The sequence below is a fragment of the Mastomys coucha genome, unplaced genomic scaffold, assembly GCF_008632895.1.
Source record: "Mastomys coucha isolate ucsf_1 unplaced genomic scaffold, UCSF_Mcou_1 pScaffold19, whole genome shotgun sequence".
NCBI lineage: Eukaryota > Metazoa > Chordata > Mammalia > Rodentia > Muridae > Mastomys > Mastomys coucha.
The window spans coordinates 17290251-17300679 of record NW_022196901.1 but is presented as its reverse complement, the minus strand read 5'-3'; the positions used below and the strand labels follow the sequence as shown (position 1 = coordinate 17300679).

Genomic DNA, 10429 nt, shown 5'->3' with positions numbered 1-10429 from the left:
ATCTAAACAGCGCCCACCACATGGTAAGCAAAGCATAACTCTCAAGGTAGTAATATTCAATTACTCGGCTTACAAGGTACCAATTCAATAATTTTTAAACCGATGATAAAGACAATATTTTAACCCAATTAATCTATTTTGTAAAAACCTACTTGGTTGTTCAGGGGTCCCTGACTGCTGTACCCTGCTCTCTGGCCATGCCTGACCTTGGAACCCATGTCAGCGGAACCTAGGTACCTGCCTTGGGCTTCAAAGCAGTAGCTGTCCCTCCTGCAGACATGCCTCCTCCAGGGCCCTGTCCTTGTATAGTGCTGTGGATTCTGCCCAGGCCCTACTGCTATAGACCCAGTTAGCCAGGCATATCTCTAGGTAGACCACCATTTAATCTTGCACTTGTCCCACCAATGGCTCTATTGCTATGTTAGCACATAAGACAGCCCCAAAGACAAAGAATGCCACATGACGGCCCCAGTTGGGGCCTCCATGGAAAAGTTTGTGGGATACCTGGGTGAAGCGTTGCTAGGCTGAGCCTGGGGTCACATAGCTGAGCAGCAGGTCAGAGATGGTATGGCGGAAGCAGGTCTCAAATTTGTCTCCAGCAGCCTGTATGGCTTGGTGCAGCGGGTAGGCTGCTGGGCCTCCCACAGAGCCAGCTCCACAGACATAACCTTTCTGCCTCAGCTTATGTCTGAGGTTGAGGCTGGGGTCACCATCCAGCCTGGATGGGGAAAAGGCCAGGGATCTGGATCTGGCCCGGAAAGAACTGGAACTGCAGCACCTGGGTCTAGGCCTCTGCCTCTAACACTTTGGCAACTATGGGGCCGATTCCATGTTTCTGACTGCCCTCTCAGGAAACCCAGGACCACGGGATTCCTGCCGACACCATTTTTTATTCCCGGTTCCCCCAGGAGCAGCCAAAAGACCCAGCGGCAGCAGCTCCAGCTCCAACACCGTCCATCAGTCAAGGGAGGGTGTAAGTCATCAGTCCAAGGTCCAAACACACACACACAAAATCAGTCACCACACAGACATCTACCTTTTCAGGTCCTTGACACTGAGAAAGACAACTGGGCCCAGTAACAAACATCAGGTACACAGGTAATCAAAGCCAAATCACAGAGTTGCTCGGCCTGTGCCTGCCAGGGCTGCTGAGATGGACTGGTCACAAAATACACACAAAGACTTGTCTCAATCGTGAATGCCAACCTTACTTCAGAAAAACAGACAGCTGGAAATTTACCGAGGTCCTTATTTCACCTGAACTGACATGTCCCTAACCTCTGTCCAGGGAGCCAACGTCAGAGTTACTGTCTGTCTCATCGCAGTCACAAGGGTGACAAAAATCACATAACAGAACACAGAAAATCAGACAAAGAGTAACACAACAAAAGCGGCCCAAGCAGAGCCAATTGAACAGGTTTGAAGTCCTGGACAACAGACCCACCCCCCCTCGAGTGTTAATGTTTCTCCCTGGCTTCCCGTGGGGTTCCTCCTGGGCATCCCCGAGGATCTCCAATCCACTGGGACGTCTCCCAGGGTACTAGTCAGTGGTCCTGACACGTCTGTCGACCAGCCCCTTTCCCCCCTCATGGAGGGCAGGGAGTCGCTGACTGAAAATAAACTCTACAAATAAACCCTGCCATCTATAAAACCTGCCATCTCGGGAAGCGGCTAACTACAAATCCACAGGTTGTAAAACAAGCAAGCAGTTCCTAGACAAATGGAAAACACACAGACAGACCGACGGATCACATGTAGGAACTCACCTCCAAGGGGTCTTCAGAGAGTCAAGGGTAGTCGTAAATCCCACAGATGAGCCCCCAAATGAAAGACCCCCAGAACTGGGGAGATCTTTACTCAAGTCTCAGGATGACATGACCACCCAATGACTCACGAGAGACTGAACTTGCTGCAATCACATGAGGTTTATTGGGGATACCAGTACCGGGGTCGATCTTGTGACCTTGTCGGCCAGAGGAGTTCGACCCCAAAAACAAGAAGTAAGGGGTATTTAAGGGAAAAACCACAAGCTGGGGGCGGGGAGAGGTTACCAAGGAAACATAACATAAAAACAGTGGAAACTTTTAGAGGGACCCAACCCAAGGTATTCAGTTAGGGAGGGGAACATATTCATTCTAGGAATGTAATCTTCATCTACCGGTCGACAGGGTGGAGAGTCTCATAAACCAGTAGACCTTCATTCCTAGTTCCACCCTCCTTGTGGATCATTCAGGAGGGGCAGGTATCAGGAACCAGAGCCCTGAGGCTCTGAGTTAGCCAAGTTCCTGGAACTACCTACTTCACATTTTGGGTTGATACAGAGGTTTCCCACGCCCCCTTTTAGGTAAAGGTTATACATTATACATACATTTCTCTTAAATGCCTTCATTTTAAATTCTAAGATTCTCCAGCCTTTCATCAGAAGACAATTCATTGCTTAGTATGGGGAAAACTACAAATATCCAACAAAGAGATTTTAAAGCACAAAGACTTTAAAGTGGTTCATGCCTGTATGACCAACATTTTGGAGGTAGGAGCAGGAGGAACACCAGGATTTAGAGGCTGTGAATAGAGCATGTAGTGAGTTTCAGGGCAGCCTGAGCTGGAGAGTCAGAACTGGTTTCAAAACAACAGCAACAAAAACCATACAATTGAATAGTTTTCTTAGAAAATCAGAGAGCAAAAATGTGTGCACTGCCATAAGTAAGGGAAAAAGTAAGTGAGGAAAGGGGTTGACTTCAGTTATATCTGAGAAAATGCTGGAGTATCTTGGGCAATTGACAAGGATGCCTAGAAAGGGACAGCCATCCTTTGCTTTACAGCAGAGGTGAGAAATGGCTGCCAGAACATCATGTGTACAGTTAGTAGGCCTGACTTGAAGGCAAGGACGTAGATTAAAAAAGGATCTCTGAGGATAGACTTCTGACCCTGGGGAGATGAGAGGAGACTAAGAAGTGACTGGAAAGAACAAACTAGAAAAGAGAGAGAGAGAGAGAAAGAGAGAGAGAGAGAGACGGCATCATCTGTAGAAGTCAGAAAAAGATACAAGAGTGAATAAAATAGCAAGCAGCACTGGCGGCCTGAGAAGCCAAGAAAGATAAGAAACCCAGACTATGGCCTTGGCAGATGCAAGGGCACTTGTGATTAGTAATTCAGGGACACATAGACCATATGATGGAGGGTTGTGAGAAAATGAGAGGTGAGAAAGGGGATCTGTGAAGATTATTTTTATCCCAAATTATTATCTGAAAATCTACAGAAGAAGAAAAATAGGAGCAATGTTGTGACCTTAACATTTGTGTTCTTCCCAGTTCCAAACTAGTGCTGAAGCCCTAAGCTACTATGTAATGGTATTTGGAGACACAGTGTTAGTGAGAAAATTGAAGTTAAATTTGGTCACAATGCAAGGATGATTATGGTAGGATTAGTGGCCGTCCAGAAGGAGGAAGAAATTGCTGGTTGGCCAATGAGTACTAAACTGTATTTGAACATGAGTCAAAAGTTCTGGTATGCTGTTGTAAGGTTGGGTGACCCAATAGTGTTTGTGTACTACACATCTCAGAAAGCTAGAAGAATGGATTTTTAACATATTTGCTATAAATAAGTGATCAGTGTTTGAAGACATAAGCATGACGAACTGGTGATACAATGATTGCACACACTGAAACATTGTGTTGTGTGTGTAGTTTTTGTGTTTTATATATCAGTTAAAAATAAAGTTAATGTAAATAAAACAAAAGAATGAGTGGAAGTGGTCATACATGCATTTGGAAGGCTTAAGGAATCAAGAGTTTATAGTTAGTATGGAATATATAGTAAGACTATATATCAAATAATTAATTTTTAAAAAAGAAAAGGGGGGGCCAACAAGCAAGGAAGTAAATCTTCATAAGAAACTACTCAAGGTATGAGCTTTGTCTCAGACCTCTAGCCTCCATATCTCTGAAATTTTTATTATTTAAATCATTCTATCAGAAATTGAGAGCGTAGATAAAAGGACCTGCTGCTAAACCTAATGACCCAAGTTCAGTCATTAGGACCCAAATAGTGGTAGGAGAGAGCCAGTTCCCCTTAGTTGTTTGCTGACTCCCACATACAGTATGGCACATGCATACCCATAAATGTACAGGCAGACAATATAGATACTAAAGTTATTTTAAAAAAAAAGCTAGACCACCCAATGCATGAAGTTTTGTTATAGCAGTCAAAGTTCAATATAGGCAATAACCAAAATGAGATTTTTATATAAAGAAATTGGCTTTAAAAATATTATTTGAAATTGGCAAGATGGATTTTTCAAGGACGAGGAGATACCAATGAATGAGAGGCTTGAAAGAAAACATTAGAAAGGCTAATTAAGAAAGCAGAGATCTTCTAAACCAGGAGGAAGTGGTATTGAGAGCATAGCACAGGAGTTCATTTTAAATTGGGTGGGAGATGATTTGGAGTATGAATAGAGCAGTTTGCAGAATCACCACTTGGGACCAGTTATCAAGGTGTTTATTATTCTACATGCAGGCAAAGCTAGAATAAAATGCCAGATTAGAGAAAGAAGGATTCCACAAAATGTCTAATTGATGGGAGGGTGGAAATTTGGAACAGAGCTGATCACTGTTCATGTATGAAATCCTCAAGTGACAAGAAATAAATAATATCAATCAAGAGGCATGCTGGCTTACCACAAACCCTCATATGGTGTTTCCCCATTAACTTTATGAAGGGTCTTTATAGAACCCTTCAACTACTTATGAAGATAATAGGAATTTGTATTTCGTTATAGCTATATAGTTAAAAAAACAAATGTGGTCATTAAAACAATAGTATTTAATTGCTTTTAAGGGAGGCACATTTATCTATTATAGTCAATAAAAAGAAATAAAATATGACTAGTTCTGCACAATACTCAGCTAAAAGCATGCCTCAGAGATGTCTAATGGAACCCCAAGTGCTAGAAATATTTTTCAATGACTAGAATTGGTTCACCTTTTCTTGGTCTAATAAACGCCTAGCATTTTTATGAAATTCAATTTTATCAAACTGTATTTCAGTATTGGGTTCTCCTAAAACCATAGTGCTACCTGAGCTCTGTTATCTTATGCTTTAAATACTTTAAATAGGGCCATCTGAGCCGGGCAGTGGTGGCCCACACCTTTAATCCCAGCACTTGGGAGGCAGAGACAGGCGGATTTCTGAGTTCAAGGCCAGCCTGGTCTACAGAGTGAGTTTCAGGACAGCCAGGGCTATACAGAGAAACCCTGTCTCAGAAAAAGAAAGAAAGAAAGAAAGAAAGAAAGAAAGAAAGAAAGAAAGAAAGAGAGAGAGAGAGAGAGAGAGAAAGAAAGAAAGGAGTCGGTAGAGGCATCTGATCTCTAACTAATCTCACTAATAGCCCTTGTTGATATGATTTGACCCTGACCTTTCTAGCTCCCAAGACTCTCATGCTCACTCCCTCTAACATCTGGCAACTCTCAAATAGATATGAAGTTAGCAAATATAATTTTCAGCATTTTTTATCATTTACCCAGAAAGTAGTGAGAAAACAAAACCATGATTTCTTATATAGACCAATCTCCATATAATATATGTCATCCAGCCATCCTGTTTGCAAAAGGAGGATGTTTTAAAACACTGCCATCTACTGCACAAGTCACAAACTGCATGAACATTTTATAAACTAGGAAAGAAAATACAAGAGACAATGCCATATTCTGCCATACCCACCTTTATTGGTAAAGTGCTGAAGATGGTTTCAAATAATAATCGTTTGGAAGTAATTGAAGCAATTGTTGGAAAGCATTGCTCATTAAAGGTAAGCAAAAAAAAAAAAAATACATATGACCAAGCCCGCTCAGTCAGTCAACAGGTTCTCCAGCACAGGAGTGAGGATTACAAAGAAAAAGGACAGTTAGACAACATTGTAGCAGGACCCCAGCCAGTTCTGCGCCTGAGCTGAGGTTAATTTTATCCAGTCCGTTTTTATATCAATCTGGCACATACACAGAATACTGTCAGTCCTTAAGGCGTAAAACAAAGTAGACAAGGAACAAGCAAACCATAAACAAAGTAGTCATGGAACAAACAAAAGCATAAATAAAATAGTCAAGGAGAAAGCAGGGCAAAAATCAAAGCAATAAACAAAGTGCCGTGGTCACTATTTCTAGGGATCTATCAGGATGATCCAGATACAAGGAATACAATACATTCCTCGGCTGCATTTACCTTAAGCCTACTTCATTGTCCCAGCCCAGTATCAGATTCCTGCCAAATTCCTAGAAGCAGCCCCCAAAGCTCTCCACATATTTACTGTTATGACAGCTTTGAAAATAACCAGCCTTGTTCAAAAGCAAGACTGAAGACTGCTTGTGGGCTTCGACATGTTAATCCTAGTTTGAAAGCAGTATGCATCGCCGTCAGTGGCCACAAACTGCTCTGACTCACTGAATAATAATCACCTTGAACATTGAGTCCAAGCCTAGTTTTTAAAATATCCTTACAATGCCTTCAGTGAAACTAAATAGATTTTCCTTTGGCTTTTAGAGTCCTTGAGATTCTCTGTTCAAGGAAGGTCAAATAATTATATCATAATGCATACAGATAACTCATCTTTTTCTACAGATTTTTATTATAATGAGGCTGCTTTCGGGAGTATAATTTAATTCACTGACTTTCTATATCTTACTTGAGTGTATATTTGCCAGAAATTTTTATGAGTACTATCTATAGGACCTTTATCACCCAACATCAGGGGGAAAAATAATATTGACTAAATTCAAAGAAAAGAATTTGTTTACTTTGTTGAGTCTCTATTTGTCTAGGGAAAAAATCATTATCTAAACCTTAATAAATGTTATGTTTGTCTCCCACTGTACTGTATGATCTACTCTTTGGCTTTGCCACAATTGTCTAGCAACATTGGACAAAGGTCAGGGACGCTTATGGAAGAGTTAAAGGGAAGATTGAAGACGCTGAAGAGGATAGGAACTCCACAGGAATACCAACAGAGTCAACTAACCTGGACCTCTGGGAGCTCTCAGAGACTGAACCATCAACCAAAGAGCATCTATGAGCTGGACTAAAGCCCCCAGCACATATGTAGCAAGCATGCAGCTCAGTCTCCATGTGGATTTCCCCAACAACTAGAGAGGAGCTGTCCCTAAAGCTGTAGCCTGAGTATGGAATCTATTCCCCTTTGTCTGGTCTCAGTGAGAGAGACTTGATGTGGTGGTGGGGAGACACCCAGAAGGAGGCCACCTTTTCAGAGGAGAAGGGGATGGGGGATGGGAAGAGGGACTCTGTAAGGGAAAGATCTGTAGGGTGTACAGCTTTTGGGATGTAAACAAACAAATAAAAATGCATGTTATATTTGCCCAGATTTTCCCCTCTTCCCTAGGGGATTTCTACAGGATTACCTGCATCCTTTCCTGCCGGGGCCAGACGAGGCAGTCCTCTACTACATATGTGCTAGAGGCCACAGACCAGTCCATATATACATTTTGGTTGGTGCCTTAGTCTCTGGGAGCTCTGAGGGGTCAGGGTTAGTTGATTCTGTTGTTGTTCCTATGGGGTTGCAATAGCCTTAGACTCCTTCAGTCTTTCCCTTAATTCTTGCACAGAGGTCCCTGGCCTCAGTCCAATGGTTGGCTGTATCTGTCTCAGTCAGCTGCTGATAGAGCATCTCAGTGGCCAGCCATGCCAGGCTCCTGTCTGCAAGTACAACATAGCATCAGTAATCGTGTCTGGGTTTGCTGCTTGCGCATGGGATGGATCCCAAGTTGGGCCAGTCTCAGGATGGCCTTTCCTTCAGTCTCTGGTCTCTGTTCCACTTTTGTCCCTACATTTCCTTTAGACAGGAACAATTCTGGGTCAAAAATTTTGAAGATGGGTGGGTGGCCCCATGTCTCAACTGGAGCCATGTCTATATACTGGAGGTAGTCTCTTCAGGTTCTATCTCCCTACTATTGGGCATTCTGATTAAGGTCATCCCCATTGAATTCTGGAAGCCTCTCACATCCCAGGTTTCTGGGACTTCCTAGAGGTTCACCCCAACCCCTGCCACCATTCGCCCCTTGCAACATATTTTCATTCATTCTCCTGGCCCTCTGGGCTTCTCTCCTGTCTCCCCTGATAGTTGTTCCTGACTCCCTTACCCTGCTTCCCTCTTTTCCTCCCTCCCTCCTTTCTTTCCTTCCTCCCTCTCTCACAAATTAAGGAAGTGTTTTAGTTCTTTTGGTATGTGATACTTTGATTCTTGAGTTTGACTTTGCATTTGCTTAGCTCTGAAGAACCACTGGATTTTTCTGGAAGAAGCAGAAGGGAGTTCATCAGAGTCACATTCTCTCTATGAGGCAGGAGATAGTGTTCAGACAGGGTACCAGGTAGTGCCTCTCCTGGAGGAAGCCTCAGAGAGCTTGTGGATCTGAGGTACTCAGTTGTTAAATTCTGTAGATAATTTCACTTGGGTGTCCTATTTTCTTGTAATTACTAAAAGATAGATACAATGTGTCTCCATAATAAAGAGTTTTAAAAAAAAACGTTAAAAGTTAAATTTTAAAATAAACATTTTTATTCTAAATGGCTGTGGGTGTTAATTACATTTCCTAGTTGATTCATCTCTTTTATGGCTGTAATTGTGTCATGTGACAGCAGTCTCTGTTCTAGGATGAGTGGACTTTCGGAGCCACCAGCCTAACTGGTTCATACAACCCATTCCAGGTCTTAGGTTGGTTTGTGGTTATGTGGCTTGAGCCTCTTTAAATGATTTTTGTATAAAGACTTCCTACTCATTAGGAGGAAACTGTTGTGTATTAGGATATTAAAAATCTGATGAATGAGCTTTGATGCTAATAGTCTAGGGAAACTGCCTGGATCTATATACTTCAGGCAAGGAATTGTCTGCACTACTCTCATCCAACCGAACACCAGAATCTCATCATCTGCCGCTGCCAAGGCTTTGGATTAAATACCCGACCTCACAGCCACTGTCTCCCCTCAAAGCTGAACAACTCTGTTAACCTGGGTCTTCCTAGAAGCAAGTACAAAGAGAAAACTAAATGTGTAAAGATTTTAGAGGAAATATGTTTGAGAAGCTTGGAGTTTGGTTGAATACCAGGAAGAGTCACCAGTTCTCTAGTAAAGTCCAACAAGGAAAGGGAGGAAATAAATGGGTGGATATATGCTCAATACTCTTGAAAAGTTCTAGAAGGTTCATTAGGAAGCCGGCCAGTTTACACCACTCATCAGAGTACAAAACTAGAGCTGCCTGGGTGTCCTGTGGCATCCTTATGGAGAATGTTATGTCAATGAAAATGTTACAGTGGTTTTCAAGGACAGCAGCTGGGGCCCTATGCTCAGTTACACAAAGGAGAAAAATGATTGTGTTAAGTAAAGAGAAAGCATTGATGGGAAGAGATGAAAGGAGACAGAAGATAAAGGACAGATTAGTAGGGAAGAGGGAGTTTAGTCATTGATCATGAGGGGAAGAAATAGATATAGGGGAGGAAGAAAATTCAAATCTAGCACCATGCTTTTAGCCATAATCATCCAATATTACACAAATGATATGTGGCCTGTAGTTTTAAAGTCATGCTACTACCTTGCCAGGGAGCTGCTGCACTACCAGTCTACTCCAGGCTTAGCTCTGGACCCGGCTTACCTGGGTGTTGTTGCTCTCTGGCCCCTTCTGACTTCCTTTTGTCCCACCTGGCTTAGCTCTGGGTTGATCACAATCAGCCCCAGATCCGCCTCTCCCTCTACCCACTTCATGCTCCAGGAGTTGACCACTCCACCAGCCCATTCCTGGGGCCCTAGAATCTATGGATAAAAGTCAGACATACAGTTTTATTATTTTGGAACTTGAAGGCTAGGCACAATTGCTGGGTGCAGAATCTCCTGCCTGGAAAGATATACCCTCATCAATTTCTCCTCCTGCCATAAACTTAGTGGTTTTTATCAGCTAGCCTCTGCAGAGCTCCTTGGTCATCCACCCTTAGAGGAGGCCGCTGGTTCTAGCTACTCTGATATCTTATATTACTGCTACATGTTTCTCTTTCCAAAGCCTGGTCAAAAATCCCCTCCTCAAAGATCAAGTGACCATAAGTGTGTGGTTTTATTTCTGTGTCTTCAATTCTATTCCATTGATCAATGTGTCTGTCTCTGTACCAGTACCATGCAGTTTTTATCACTATTGCTCTATAGAAAAGCTTGAGGTCAGGGATTGTGATTCCTCTATCTGTTCTCTTATTGTTATTCTGGGTATTTTGCCTTTCCAGATGAATTTGAGAATTGCTCTTTCCATGTCTTTGAGGAATTGTGTTGGGATTTTGATGGGGATTGCATTGAATCTATAGATTGCCTTTGGTAGCATGGCCATTTTTACTATGTTAATTCTGCTAATCAATGAGCATGGGAGATCTCTCCATTTTCTGAGATC

The 10429-nt window shown here is 42.5% G+C and overlaps 1 pseudogene across 1 annotated transcript in view; it reads left to right on the top strand.

Annotated features, from left to right (window-relative positions):
* Nucleotides 1-459: 459 nt before the first annotated feature.
* LOC116097629 overlaps nucleotides 460-10429 on the top strand; it is a 17902-nt pseudogene continuing 7932 nt past the window's right edge. The window contains exon 1 of the transcript XR_004121487.1: nucleotides 460-508. The product of XR_004121487.1 is annotated as a histone H3.3C-like (transcript). The remainder of the gene's footprint in view (nucleotides 509-10429) is intronic.